Source organism: Chroicocephalus ridibundus, chromosome Z (assembly GCF_963924245.1).
Source record: "Chroicocephalus ridibundus chromosome Z, bChrRid1.1, whole genome shotgun sequence".
NCBI classification, from domain to species: Eukaryota; Metazoa; Chordata; class Aves; order Charadriiformes; family Laridae; genus Chroicocephalus; species Chroicocephalus ridibundus.
Genome location: NC_086316.1, coordinates 54,309,919 through 54,325,104, shown reverse-complemented (window position 1 = coordinate 54,325,104; position 15,186 = coordinate 54,309,919). Strand labels below are relative to the sequence as shown.

Sequence of the window (15,186 nt, the reverse complement as noted above, 5' to 3'; positions counted from 1 at the left end):
ATTAAATTTAAGCACATCTTATCTGAACCGGAATGATATCCTTCCTTGGCTTTCCCAACTGGTTATTTTACAACACCAAAAATAAGTTATTTGGTCTGCTCTAGTAGAATAACAACAAAAATTTGACGGAGTGAGACAGGCATTACTTATCATCCCACAAATTTTTAGGTCATCATTGAATGCGCCATTTTAATAAAGCAAAAAAATCACACACTGAAGAATCCACACTTGCAACTGCAGGAACAAATTATAGAAAATCACAGAAACTATCTGAAGAATGTTTCCTCTTTGGTGGCTGCCAGGTAACTCAGTGCTGTAATCCTGGGAGCCTAATGACTTCTGTAACACATATTAGCAATTACATCTATGAACTTGGTTAATTAAGTTCTCGATGTGAAAATACTAAGTACATAATATCAAATGATAAGGCTGATTCTGTTTTCTGAAATATCTTATGACAAGTTTATATCCCTGTGAGTTGTCTTACAACAACCCCTAACCTTTTCCAAAAAAATGATCGTTTTTTCAAGCCAAAAAGGGCATATGACTCATTGAGGTTGAAGAAGTCACGCCCATTTCCTTTATTGCTGTCCAGAGGTGTAATATGCTTTTAACTGCAATTCTCTTAAATACAGTTCCTGACTATGTATTTTCCAATAATAGTTTTGTTTAATGGCCTTCCATTAAATTATAAAATAAAAAGGATTTAATCTACAGGAAATAAAGCCAACATTACTTTGTTTTTTATTCTAGTAGTATTTGTTGTTTGTTAAAGACATACTACAGCCTTGCATAATACAGTTTTCTACTGAACTTTGTTGATATAGTATGGCAACAAACAATTATTTACATTGCTAGGGAGCTTGGATGGTATTTTCTATTCCAGTTTTTCAGTGGTTTACTTTATGTATGTGTCAGCAATTAATGCTTATGGCAGAGTTTTGTGTGAAGTTATTATCTCTCATTTTATGGTTAAATATTCTTCCTGTTTTCATTGTGAACTTAGTCCCTGTTACTGGTGGTATAGGGAAGTTTGCATTAGAAGTCCATAGGGATCAAAATGTTGTCTATTTCTACATAACCTTTCCTCAAGAAGTAATCAAAGAAGTTAAGTCTTGATCAGTAAACTACTGAATATTTTTCACCATTTATAATGTCTTCTCATGATCAATAACTAAGAAGGCTAGAAGAATCATATATTTGTGATTACATTTTCTTTGAAGCCCTTATAGTGTTTTTGATTAACACTGTAGCTTCTGATTTATTATTTATGTGGCTTGTCTTCCCCTCACTCCTTTCACCTTATTTTTTTTGTGGTGAGTATTAACAGTTATTAATTTGCTGTGGAATAGTTAGAATTTTTGTAGTTAGAAGTAGTAGAATAATTTACATAGTTAAATGTCCGTGTTAAAATCACAGACCTCGTTTGCTAATTCATGTACGGGCCAGGCTTTCTTTAATGTTCCTGTGATTTATATTATTTCTTTACAGAACTTGGGCACTTAAGTCTAAATCTAAATCTCAATCAGAAAGGAGAGAATTCTTCTCGTCCTACCCTTTACATAATACTTTGTACTAGGCTAAAGAAAAAAAAAAAAGGTGTACTATAAAACTGTTAGTTTTTATAATATCGGTCTCTTTCATGAATATTCAATATTTTAAGTGACATCATTGCTGCAACAGAAGTATGAACAGTTTCATGTGTAGCAGGGAAATAGAAACACATTACTTAGAGAATCAAAGTTTCCTGAGATTTTAACAATACTTTATGAAGAAATTTGACACATGCTTTAGAAAGACTGAACATTATTGTCATGGAAGATCCCAAAACAAATGACATCACAGGTGTTATTTACACTTTTTTGGTCTAATTAGACAATGAGATTTCAACAGATAAATATAACTTGTTGTAGATTAGATTTATTTTAGGTACTTTTAATAAATCATCTGTATTGGAAATATCAGTACCTTTGTAGGACATATTGCTTTCAATATCCACTACAAAATTCAGGCTTTGAGTATTCCCTCACTTTTAAGATTTTTTGTTACAAGGCTGTTATATAATCAAAGGCTACTGCACTTTAAACATCTCAGTGTCCTTTGATCTCCATAATCAGCTTCTTCCTACGTAATATGCACTTCACTATAATAAGTAAATTGCAAGCTCTCAAGATCAGCCACAGAGAAGAAATAACTACTGCTGGAATTAACAGAGAGCCTTACAGAATAAACAGCAAGTTGGCCCACAGTCGTTATGACACTGGGTTTCAGTTTAACACACTGGCATAAGCGTTGTTCAAAATTCGTTCAGCAATGTTGTTTAATTGGGCTTAAAAAATAAATGTTATTTGTCAATATGTTTCCCCTTAATATTAAGCCACAGACCATCTTTCACTGTGCTTCTTGCTCTTGTAAAAACATGTTGTCTTACATTGGCCTGCAGACTATTTAATAATCATGCTTCTGTTAAAGGCAATAAATGTTTCTAAGCAACGACAACCCACTTTAAATATGCTAGTCAATTAGCTCTAGACACCACCTTCCAGAGTTTGTCTCTATTGTTTCTTTCTGACTTGAAACGTAAACAGACAAAGAGAGAGGAAATTTTAATATAATGTCTTGTACTAATCAAGGTTGATGTTATTAAGTAGCACTTCTTGCAGATAAACAGAGCCTTTGTACAGCCCCTGTCCAAGAGTACAGTGGTGTGTGTGCTCATCAATCCCTTATCAACGTATAAGCGAGAAAGAACAGAAACTTATCCAGCTAGTGCCAATACGGAAAGTAAAAATAAAAAACAAGAGAGATTTTCGTGGTTGTGAGAAGAATAGCTTCTCACATTTTGTCCAGTGTTTTCATACTGCAATTTTTAGTACTTAATTCTTTCCACAGAAAAAAAAAAACAAACAAAAAAACAAACATAAAAAAGAGTTTTCCCAGAGTTCCCCCAGTTGTTGCATTATTTTTAAAGAGAAGACTCTAAAAAATAATTTTTCTATTCAAAATTTAAATACCGGTTTAATTTGATCACAGAGGGATGTCTTAGTAAGGTAGCTTATTTTCATTTTGTCCCACTCATGTTTATAAGCTCCATTTTATTCCTAGAGTCACAATAACCTTTCTTACTTGGTGTGGTCAGTTTTCCTTCTGATCAGTAACAGTTTCCTCATGGTGTTATTTTCTTTAGACATCTCAGTGAGGAATGTCTGAGAATAAAATACTGACAATTCATTAAGTCTATTACAGAAGGGAGCTTAGAATAGCTCCCTCTGTTGAGGCCTGTACAAAACATAGTTTGTGTTTGTTGCGAATACCCAATGCAATTTAACTAAGCAAGGACAAATCTTGCTGAAACTTGATAATTAACAGCAAGCCTTTTCCAGTCTTCTGATATGTCCACTGCTGTTTAACACAAGGTTGAGAGTGACTTAAATTATGAAATTCCATCAAAACATGGAGGCTAGAAAGAAACTAATGAAAGTGTCTGCTGACTTATTTAACTCAGTAGCCATATTTCTATGAGTTACTTTCCAGTTGATAGCATATTCTATGAGTTGTACCATAAAAGCAAGAATGGCCAGAGATATTTGTAACAAATAACTCCCATGGGTTATTGAGTGGCTAATAATGGAAATTATGGGAAATGAAAGAACAGCACAAATAAGTAGTGATACTACCCCTGGCCATGTATCCACGCAGTTGAAGCTTAGGGACTTTCTGAAGCTAGAGGGAGTATCAGTATATTTACAGCTTTATGTGATTTTTCTGGCTTTCCATTGAGTCTATAAAAAATTTTGAATCCCTAATAGTTTTTTTTTTTTTTCCCCCAAGGAATTTAATGACTTCCCTATAAGCTGTATTCATTCTGAACCTGGAACTTGCTACTTTCAGTTTTTGGTCTGTAGTTTTTGTACTAGAAGAAAAAATGAATGATTGTACCCTTCTTTTATTTTCTATACGCTAGTCATGATTTTATAAACCTCTGTCTGATCTTTCCTTGGTTTATCTCTAGTCTTGATTGAAAAATACTAGGTATATAGTCATTACACATACACAGACTTATTATTTTGATCATCTTTTTTGAAGTGTTCCTCATCTTGCCTAATGTTGTTGTACTTTTACTTTTGAGATGAGCTATCTAACTCTGAATGGAAATTAACCACCTTCAAATTGTGTGTGCTTCCGATATTAGGACTGTTTTTCTCAGGGAGCATCATTTCATGTTCACTGCGTGCTGAATTTCATCTGGCAATTTGTTATCCATTCACTCCATCATCTTAGGATTCTTCTGTCTTTCTCCACAATGAATTCAGCTGTTTTACTTCTCTAAATAACTTAATAACTCCAGAAAAATACGTGGTATTTTTTTTCACCACCTTTTTCAGTTCTTCTATAAATGTGATAAACATAATGGGTTAATGTCTGAAACTTGAAGACTTCCCTTGAATACAGGAATTATTTATCAGTTTCATAATATGATCAAGAACCCCCAAATTCCTATATATTATCATTCATATATTGTATAATATATAGAATTTATTATAAATTGCCAAACTGTTTGTACACATATAAAATAATCACAAATTTGCTGTGATGCTTTACTGGCCATAACGTGTTTTCTCACTAGGGATTTATCTACTTCATAGCCAGGTCAATGAGTACCCTGCCTCATCATAAAGCAGATAGATCAGGTCGTATGTGCCTAACAGTCATATTACCTTATACAAAGTAGGTATAAAGAGTATTAAAGATTTGATGTATCTTTTTCATACAGCTCTAGCTTGTAGAATACTTTCTTACAGTTATCAGTGAACTGCTTTCCAGTCCTAATTTGCCTTTACAGATAAGTATTATTCACTGTACAAAGGTTAGTGTGAGATATCACATGAAACAGAAGGGCTAGAAGTGCTGAGTACCCTTTGTTATTGCTATTACTCATCCCATGCATTCCCTAAACTTCCATTTAATGTATAGCACACCTTAGGAATCACACCACAGCAGTAAGACTTTTTTTATTCCAACACTGCAAAACCTGAACTATGATCTCAGTCCTGCACATTAGGAGATATATACAAGAGTTTATTACATGATCTGCTGATCCAAGCATTATGCTCTGCTTCCTGACTAGAAGAACATCTTGGAATTTCAAAAGGGATACACTTTGCAAGACATATTAAATATTGCCAAGAAGAAGGAAGTTTGTAGTTTGTAACACAAAACCCAAACGAAAAGAAATCAGGCCTTTTAAAAACAACTAACATTGCAAAAATCTGTAACAAGGAACATTTAGAAAGTGAATGCATGTGAAATCTTACTTTGAATCTTTGTAGATTTTGCTGCTGTCCACTGAATTTCTCACCTAAGAAAAACAGGCAAAATAAAACTTTGTGGTATAATACATTATTCTGTTAGAGAATTTAAGTTAAAAATTGTCACAAGCAAGATTCATTTTTACCTTCTAATTTTAAATCCAAGTGAAGGAAACATTCTGTTCATTGAACATTCAATCTCTAACAGCAAAGATTTCTATACAATTCAAAAGGTCACATACTTTTCCTGTTTTCAATCTATGAAACAGTAAATCCATATAATACAAAAGAACTAAAAAATTATCCTTCAAATTATGACTTATAAAAACATAAACTCAACATTTTTCAGTGTGTAGAAATGGATATTCACTGTCAAATCTGTAGGAAGAGAAATATTTATAGCCTTGATGCTTAGAACGTATCATGTACAATGTTTGTTCTTTGCATGCAATCAATAAATATTTTCAATTTCAAATTGAGAAAATGCAAACATAAGAATAGATGTAGAATAAAGAACTCAATCCAATACTTTACTAATGTAGTGAAAAACCTTACAGAGACTTCCTCTGTGAGGTCTGGAGGCAGCTCTGAAGCAGAGGTTACTCTTAGAAGTTGCTGCACCTTTCTGTTAAGCAGATATATTTGCTTCTGAAGGATCTAACAATGACAGAATTTATCAGGTTCAAGACATAGAGGCAGAATCTCTTCAATTTAAATTTGTATTCTGAACTGCAGTTGAAGGTTTTAAAATCAGTATCCTTTTGTTTATTTAATTGAAAGACAATTACATAACTACTGTCGATAATTTTTGGTAGAGAGACAGAGAAGGGACTTTTGGGTGGTTTTGTAAATAGCACAGGCAAGGACTTATGCTGGTTAGAAATCTTTCCTTGATTATATTTCCACAGAGAAGATTTACTCATCCTCAGTTTTGTACCAAAGTTCTTAGTGTTTTTTTAGTGAATCTTAAAAGAAGCTCTGTAGAGAGAACTGTTATTTTAACGTTATGCTGTTGCTAGACACAATTCTGGAACAATCTAATTCTTTGGTTGAACAGATCTTCCACTTCATACATTTTACAAAGAAACAAGCAAACAGTTACATTTTTCCTTAGCGAACACCAGTATGTTTAAAATTCTGAAAATTAAAGTAATGCTATGGAAACGTGGTCAGTGAATGTTAAAAGCCTGTGCAGAGAAGTGAAACTGGCATGCATTTACTGTTGCAGAAGGCCTCTGATACTCGTATTTTTATGTCCAACAACGGGCAATCAGATCTTCCTGCCTTGCCTGACTATTTTCACTCTCCCATCATACAGGAGTGGAGGATGGGCTGGCTTAGGTATACCTTATCCTCCTGGACCTTGGGCTGGAACCTTTCCCATAGCTGGGAAACAGTGGATACATCCTATGTGCACCGTGCTGCCGTCTATATTCTGTCCACATTGCTGCCCAAAGAAGAAGAATGAATAGAAGAGATATGGCTAAAGCCAATTTTCATTCAGTTTATGAGACTGCATCAGCAGACACAAAAATGGAAGGAAGATAATCAAGAGGAGCAAATCCAAGCATCTGTTCTCTGTGCAGCAGGTGCCCCAGGGCCCTAGAGCAGACACTGCAACCATCAACACATTTTTTTGTTCTGTTTTGTTCTTTGTAGTTTCAGTTTGGATGGAAGCTTCTGCGCCAGGCCAAGGTCAACAAAATAGCTTCACTGCTTGTTCATTTTAATCTGGCCGTGGATCTAGCTCTGGTTCATAGATCCTGAAGAGAATCTGATTTTATGTCTCCACAGTACTTTTACTGTATGTTTTAAGACATCTAAGGGAAAAGTATTCTAAACTGGTATTAACAATTTATTATGATATATTTCCCAGTTCTCTTATAAATGTTTTTTTTTATAAAATGGCATTAGGATGTGCATGAAACCCTGAGAGAGAGAACATGTAAAAGTTACTTTTTACAGAAATATTGTATTGATGCTTGACAGGGAAAAAACTCTCTCATTCCTGGGTGGGAGGAATGGTGAATTCATACAAAAAGGAAGAGTCAAAAAGTTAACACCTCAGCTGAGTAAATTTTTTTGTATATTGTCTGTTCAGGAAGCATGTTAACATGGCTTTTGATTTCATTGCAGTTTCCATCCTCTTGCCATATGCTTACAGATGCTTTAGCGAAATGTGAAATAAATAGTAGTTCCCACTTAAAGACTAAAAAGTGCTTTTTATTACTCTAGCTGTTCATCAGAAAGTTCAATAAAAGAGAGAAAAATGTCGCCCCCCGAAATATCTCCCACTCCCTAATCTAAAGGGAAGATTTTGCATATACTTAGATGAATGAGTAACTTTTCACATGTGAATAGTCAAAGTGAAGCTCTACTGAGAGGGTAAGAGACATAAATTATACATAGTTTAGCTCCTCCAGTAAGGATTCAATACAAGTGACTAACTGAGTGTCAAATACATTGAGCAAAGGAATGTCACTGAGCTCTAAGGCAATTTAGGCCATGTATTTCCAAAAACATAAAAATAAATAATGTAAGTGTATTTTAATATAAGTGTATTTTAAAAAATAGTTTAGTGGAAAGGTGTATTTTTAGAAAAGTAAATTAAATATGCTGCCATTGCATAAATAAAATATCCAATGGGCAAACAGTGGGCGTAGCCTTTATTGTACTTGAGAGCTAAAATGTAATTAAAATAAATGAAGAATTCTGTCTCTGTTCCTGGAGAATTTTCTGTTCCACTCATCAGAATAGTTTCAAAGCACCAGTTCAACTCTTCTTGGAGACCTCCACTGCTGAAGAGGTTCAGTTAGAATTTGCCCTTTGGATGTTTACTTCATATGAAGTACTTCCAGTAAAAATGATGTAATGTGTTCTCTTTATCATTCACCAGTCTTTGCACTCTCTCTTAATCTATTATTTCAGTAGTTCTCTCACTCTCTCTAGTCATGGTAATTACCATTTAAAAAATATTAATTGGCTTTGGAGCAGCTCAGTCTTTCTATCCATTTCCATTTCTCCCACTCTTGGTAGAATAACCTTTTCTTTCAGCTTCTTTTTTTTTTTTAAAAAAAAAAACCAGCAGTATTAAGATACCTGTCCTCTTTAGTAGGCCTTCTAACACACTTTTTGCTTTCAGGCTTGCAACATAAAACCTTTTCCAATAATCTTTATTATTTTTATTATATTTATTATTGAAAAAGACTACAGATGCAGTTTCTCTTCAAGCAATAATTTACTCAAAAGCACTGCACCAAATGCTGCTGTTGTAGGTTAGTACTAGTACTAGTTGTACCACTTACAACTCTGCTAATTTCAGTGCTATTGCACCTCTACATGTTGGTCCGCTTATTGTCAATAAAAGATGTCCTCTGAGTCAAAGTAAGGACTGTAGAATCATATTTTCAGTCTTCACAATACATACTAATAATGGAGTCAAGCAACCAAAGTTTTTATATTTCTGCAGAGCAAACATTTTACTTAATGCAAATTCACCATTACACTGACGGCCAGTACAAGATAAATGCACTACACATTTGGAACACAGTCTTTCTCGACAGTTATGTTCAGAAATGCTATGAAACATTTATGAACACTGAAGTCTATACACATCAGCAAGCCTGCTAAAATTGAAGAGAGCTCCTTACTCATGCAAAAATAAGCAGATGCTTAAGTGTTTGCAGGAGCAAGTTTTAATTTCTCTCCATGGGTATTGGACAGGTCCTCTGCACAGGGATGAACTTCAATCAATAAAATGATTAACAACAGCAATACACACTGTGGGATCCACTCCAGGAAAATTAGTTTAACTCATGTTAGCTGCAGTCTGATCAGTGACATGCAAAACCTTAAACCTCTTGGGGTATATTACATTATAGAACAATGTTTGTAAATATTTTACAGTAACCAGTTGTTTTCCTGACTTGTGTAGAACATGGCAAGACTTTTCCACTTAATGAAAGGTTACTATTTTTGTTGATTCCCCCCCCAAAAGTATTGCCCCTGTTTCTAATTTAAAAATAGGTTTCCAGTCATCAATAAGATATATGTACTTCTGCATCTTCTTATTGTGCGATTTTGTCTGACTGATTTCCAGTGTGATGGTCCTCCCCAAAACTGGCTATAATCAAGAGAAATCTCAGAACTACTTCTGAATACCCTCCCCTAATTTGGGAAATTATTCCAAACTGCAGATACATACTTGAATAAATGTCCGTACCATGGTTTAATATTCTATCTTGACATCACCATATTCATGATATCAGCACTTTAATCTTTCATCTTTCTTTGTCAAACTCATTAGCTGCTTTTAAAAATCTGAATTACAATATTCAGCATTTTCCTCTTTTGGTAGAGATAACGTAGGATTGGTTCCAAAATTTACTGAACGCAATGGATAAATTTCCCTGGGTCTTCAGAGAGAGTTTGAGTCAGGCCTTTAATTAACACCAGAAATTAATTTTAAAACAGTTTTCTATTTCACAGCCATGCCAGAAATCTCTGTCCAAATAGTAGTTTTCCAATTATGCATTATTAAAGGCTAAACCCATTGTACCTGTTTTCCCCAAAGTGATAAACTAATCACTCATCCAATATAATTTCTTTCTAATATTTTCTTCAAAGATAAATTAATCAAAATAAATTTTTAATGTGGCATTTGATTTATTTCTGTAAGTGGTGTTAGAACACCTCTGCCATTTTGTAGCACTTGCGGCTTTATTTCTTTTGATAAACTACCATTTATTTGTGTCTTAACCTGCTTTTGTATCCAGAGAAGGGATTACATGACTTCCTTTGCTTGATTTTCATTAAAAAGTTGATATGCAAAATTTGTAATTTTGGTATTCTGAAGCTAAACTAGATGTGAAGTCCGTAGAGAAAGAATAGAGGAAGTAGTGGGTTATATGGCAATAAGATATCATTAAACTCTGACTTCTGTTTGTCCATGAGGAATTTCTGAGGCCAGATTTCACCATATATTGACTGACTCTCGTGATTATCTAAAGATTGTGTGTATCTGAGAATATATTTATATGTGTGCATAACTGCATGGGTTGATAAGCAAGGTATACTTGTTGTTTCGTCTGAAATATGTGATAACATTCCATGGTCTTCATGTGCTAACATTAACATAGGACATAACCAGATATATTAACACTGTATACATGTACAGAACTGTCATACCAGAAACCACATTCTTGTCTGATGCACCAAAAGAATTCCCATACCTCAAATGTAGCACAGGAAGAGAACATGATTGGCTGAACTATAATAATAATGATAATAAATCATGTATTTCACCATATTTTGTCATATATTTTCTTATTCAAACAAATATGATACTTTTAATTAAGAGAGAATTTGAGTGGGTTTTGTTGTTGTTTTATTTTGTGCTTTGTTTTTGTGTTTTTTTTTTCCTGTGCTGTAGCTTATTGTTGCTATGAGGCTGTTTTATGATCAGGAGGACCTTGTTTTTAATAAGATGAAACTGAGTCTAGTTAAGTGGAAATGACTGTGGGAAATGGAGACATTTCAAAGCATGTTCATGATAACAAGAAGCAATGCCCTCTGTATCTTGGTTGCCAAAGCAGAAAGGTTATATAGAAAAGACTGCATACACAGAAAAGTATTGTATACCTTTTCTGTGTGTATAACATATAAAAGAAAATCATTCGTAGATACGATTTGGAATCAGATCAGTGCTGTGTGGTGAGGTAAGATGAATAATATTACTTAGTGTGGGGGCAAGTCTAAGTCACAGAATTAAAGACTGAAAATTTTCTGGCCTGAAAATTTACTGTGTTTGTGGGTCAGATTACTCGTTTCTTTCAAGTCACTTAGCAGTTACACAGTATTTCACTTTCTTACAAGCACACATATTCTTAGTGTGTAAAATTTAGTTGTTTAAAAAACCTATATGAAGACTATGAAGGCTGTGTAAGCATAAGATAGCACTGAAAATTGCAAAAAGGACACAGTTCATATCGAATGCAGATGATTAATTGTATCCCTTTGTATTTAAATATATATGTTTTTATTGCAGTGGAGTAAGGACACAGGTAACAGACAGAAGACACAAATGGGACTAACAAGCTCTGTGATCATTCACATTGCTTTTTGTTTCCTTTCCTTTTCTCATTTGAATTCTACACTATACACAAATACTTTTTAACACAATGTCAATTACTCTCTTTTAAGAATGCAATGGGGATCATATTTCTTTAAACATTCAAATACAGAGTCCAGGAGGCACTTTAAACAGAGAAAAGAGGAATTGAATAATTTCAATATGGTGAGATAATAGCAGAAAATGAAAATCACACAAAATGCTAACACACTGAGGAACCACTGCTAGATAAGTATCCACCACAAGATAAGTATCTGCTGCACTACAGAAATATTGCGAAATCTAATCACAATCAAAGTGGATGTTCATCATAACAGGCCTACTGTACAATTTTAGCTGATACTTCTGTGCCAATGGGTAAGTAGACAGCATACGTATGAATGGCAATAAAATAGCAGTGGAGACTTACTACTCCCTTCAGGGACAATGTATTTTCTCCTCAAAGATTCCAGTAGAAGAATACGTAGGCCTTTGTTATCAAATGATACAAAAGCTTGCTCAGGCAGGATGCAAGAAGCTTGATAGATGAAAGTAATGATTTCTGTACATGTATAATACTAATAAAAATTTGTGAAATAGTAGCTGTATACAAGTATGTATAAAGAAGTAAAAGAATAACATTAAAATACAGCTCTACCACCTTAATTTTCGTAACTCTCAAGCCATGACATACTGTGTAGATGTAGAGCACTACTGTGCAATATTGAATTCTGCTGTTTATCTTAAACTAGGAATAAGCGAAACACTGAATTTCATTAAATTTAACAAGGGGATCCTCTTAGTTTTTCCCAAGAGGCAATTTTGAGCAGAAAACAAAACTGAGTTTTTATTCAGAGTTGCTAGGGAATGAAATGAGACTGTTGCTAAGGCAAAATAATATCTGAAAATTCATGACATACATTGTCCAAAGGTTTCTATAGTCTGATATTCCGTTTTGGCTCAGTGCTACTGGTAGTCTGAATACACACACACTGTTGCTAAGGGCTGATGCTGTTGCCAGGTGAAAATGGCCCATATTAACCTGCCACGAATATCTAAATGTGTTGATAGAAGTGTGCTAGTAAGAGATAGGGGAAACATGTCTTGGAAAATTGGATGATCTATTATTTCTTATCCACCATATAACAGTGAAGTGACTTTACTTACTCTTTGTGCACATGAGCTCTAACCCATGAAAGTATCAATAAAGTACCTGACTTTATAATGTTGGTACTATTATATGAACATTTTGTTCTATAGAATAATCAGGCATTCAATAGAACCTATCAAATTGTTACTGAGGGGATATAACTGAAGTCAGCTGATAGCCCTGTGTGTAGTTCAGGCTACCAAAGACAGATGATCATTGCCCCTTTACCTTTAAAATGGACTCTTTCAGGATGTTCTTTCTTCTTTAATGTTATAAATTTGAGTACCATTATCTCAAAAGCAACTAAGTATATGCTTCAAGTAAAATAATGAAATAGATACTTTGCATGCAAATGAACAAGTTCTTTAATTGCTGTGTGTCACATATGTAATAGACATTCTTTCTTAGGTGCTAGTTAAATTGCAGTCTAATGCCTTTCTGGCAATTTGCATAGTATTGCCAATAATATTTCATAGTATAATCTCGTTTATAAAATCTTGTCATTCTCAGTCATTTCAGGGGACAGCTCCCTGCTTATAAATCAAATAGAGAAAGGAGATCAGCAGAAGCCATTAGACAAAAATATCCACACAGGAGGGCTTGAAAAACAGTTGCAGCAGATTGACTTTACTATTACAATACCCTATGTGCATATAATTCTTGTTTTCATTCTTCAGTATTGACTACAAAACATTGACCTCCACTATGCTACAGAAAAATACAGAGATGAAATTATAAATTTGAAGAAAAACAGTTTGCACAAGGGAATGGAATGGCCAAGTTACAGTGTTCAGCTGCAAAGTTTTTTGCCTCTTTAGGATCCTTCCTTGAAGCCATTCTACCCTCTGTTGCATCTTGCAAGGTACTTGTGTTCTTGATTTTGCCAGGCTTTAAAAGAGACTTGTAAAGAGTCACTTAAGAGTATGATCTCTAGAAAACATCTGTCTGCTGTTCTCCCCAAACGCAGAAGTAACTGTTGAAGTCACAAAAGCTAAGAAAGCACATGACTGCTCTTGTGTTGTGGAAGCTTATGTCTGTATGCTTAGTTTTGACTGACACCTTATTTCTTCTCTGCACCCCAATCTATTTTCTGCCTCACTAAGCTTACAAAACTCTGCATAAATTTTCCTTCTCAACTTGTCCTGTAATCCTATGAACACACTGTCTTTCCATTCATTCCTTCACCCAGTAAGTGCCAGATGTTGGATCCTGGAAACAATTTTATTTACGTGAAGAAAAAAAAGAGTAAAAAAAAATAGTTGATCAGAAAGCTGTGAAAACAACAAAAACCCTGTGACTGTGATGAAATATTTGAGTCAGAGTGTTTGACTCAAGTAAAAGAAATTACTATGGTTTCCATCAATCAAAGTACAAACCATCTTAGACTAGATAAGTTTTCCATGGAAAGATAAAGCTCTGAGTGTTTTCAGTCTATAAACTAATCCATTTTTGATTGTTCTGTTATGCATAAAACAGAGGTCATGCTGGGAAATGAAAAAAAAAAAACCTGGAACAAACATAAATTAATTATCTTAATATATTCTGCCATATTGTATCCATCAAAAATTTCCTAATTTTTAATGGGAAACACTCAACACCCCATGCATACCCCCTTCATATTTTCACAAGTTATAAAACATGTTTGCATTTTCAAAACCCAGAATGGAATTATTTAAAATGCTTTAGCAGAAGTCCATTAATATGTGCATATATAATTAACAGTGAATAACTATGTGTACGAATGAGGATGGCTTCCAGGAGGCAGTGCCTCCACAGAGTGGCAGAGAAAGCTGGTATTTACGGAGATGCACTGGGAGGGAGGTTTACCTTCACATGGGTCTGCAGTCCCTGCTGCAGAATTTACAGGTGCATGAACAACTAAGTTATGGAAGGGAAGGACACTACTGGGTAGCAGTTGATTAATGTCCTGCCTTGCTCATGAGGCACATACTCCTTACCCCTTCCTGGCAGTAAGAAACACCAGCAAGCCTCACTGACCTACACAACAGCAATGGTGTCTCCTGTCAAAATTCTCTTTGTTTGCAGACTTTCCGTAGGTTAAGGAAGTATGAGAAATGGCAGCTCTCCTGGAGAGTCTATCATGTTGTACCTGTTTGGGCAAGAAGCAATATTGCTGACAGTACTCCCTTGTACAAAAGGTGTCATCTTTCATGTTCAACGCAGCCTGTTGTTCCCAAGTAACAACTCTGAAGTGGGTAAGAGTGACCTACACTGCACCTTACTGTGTGTTGGCCAATCTCTGCTATCTAGTGACTGCTGGCCTTTTTTAGGCATAGGTTGTGAAACCTCAGAGTTCATGACTGTCAGTGTTTCCACTTGACCTGTTGCTCTTTATCAAGACCAGAGACATGTAGCAGATTTGCTAGGTCTTAAAGAGTAGCCTTATTCTTGAGAAGAGAGATCCACTTTTTCCTCATTAGTTTTCCTCATTAGCTGATGCCTGAGCAAAGAACAGAAATGGTGCATGTAGCTACAGAGTCTGCAGAATCCAGAAGGACTTTTGAATTGCTAGGAGGATGTGTGTACTTCTTTTGGAGACTTATATGTTACACATTGCCAAACAGAAAAGTCACTTTTAGAGTGCCACATGACAACAG

The 15,186-nt window shown here is 34.7% G+C and overlaps 1 protein-coding gene across 48 annotated transcripts in view; it reads right to left on the bottom strand.

Moving 5' to 3' along the window:
- Positions 1-15,186, bottom strand: part of PTPRD (protein tyrosine phosphatase receptor type D) — a 1,281,778-nt gene that overhangs the window by 455,065 nt on the left and 811,527 nt on the right. For 47 of the 48 annotated variants that reach the window (XM_063321198.1, XM_063321199.1, XM_063321203.1 and 44 more), the window contains one exon: positions 5,316-5,359. The exons of the other annotated variant lie outside the window; for it this stretch is intronic. The gene's annotated coding sequence lies outside the window, so the exon portion shown is untranslated. The remainder of the gene's footprint in view (positions 1-5,315; positions 5,360-15,186) is intronic. 48 annotated transcript variants of the gene reach the window in all.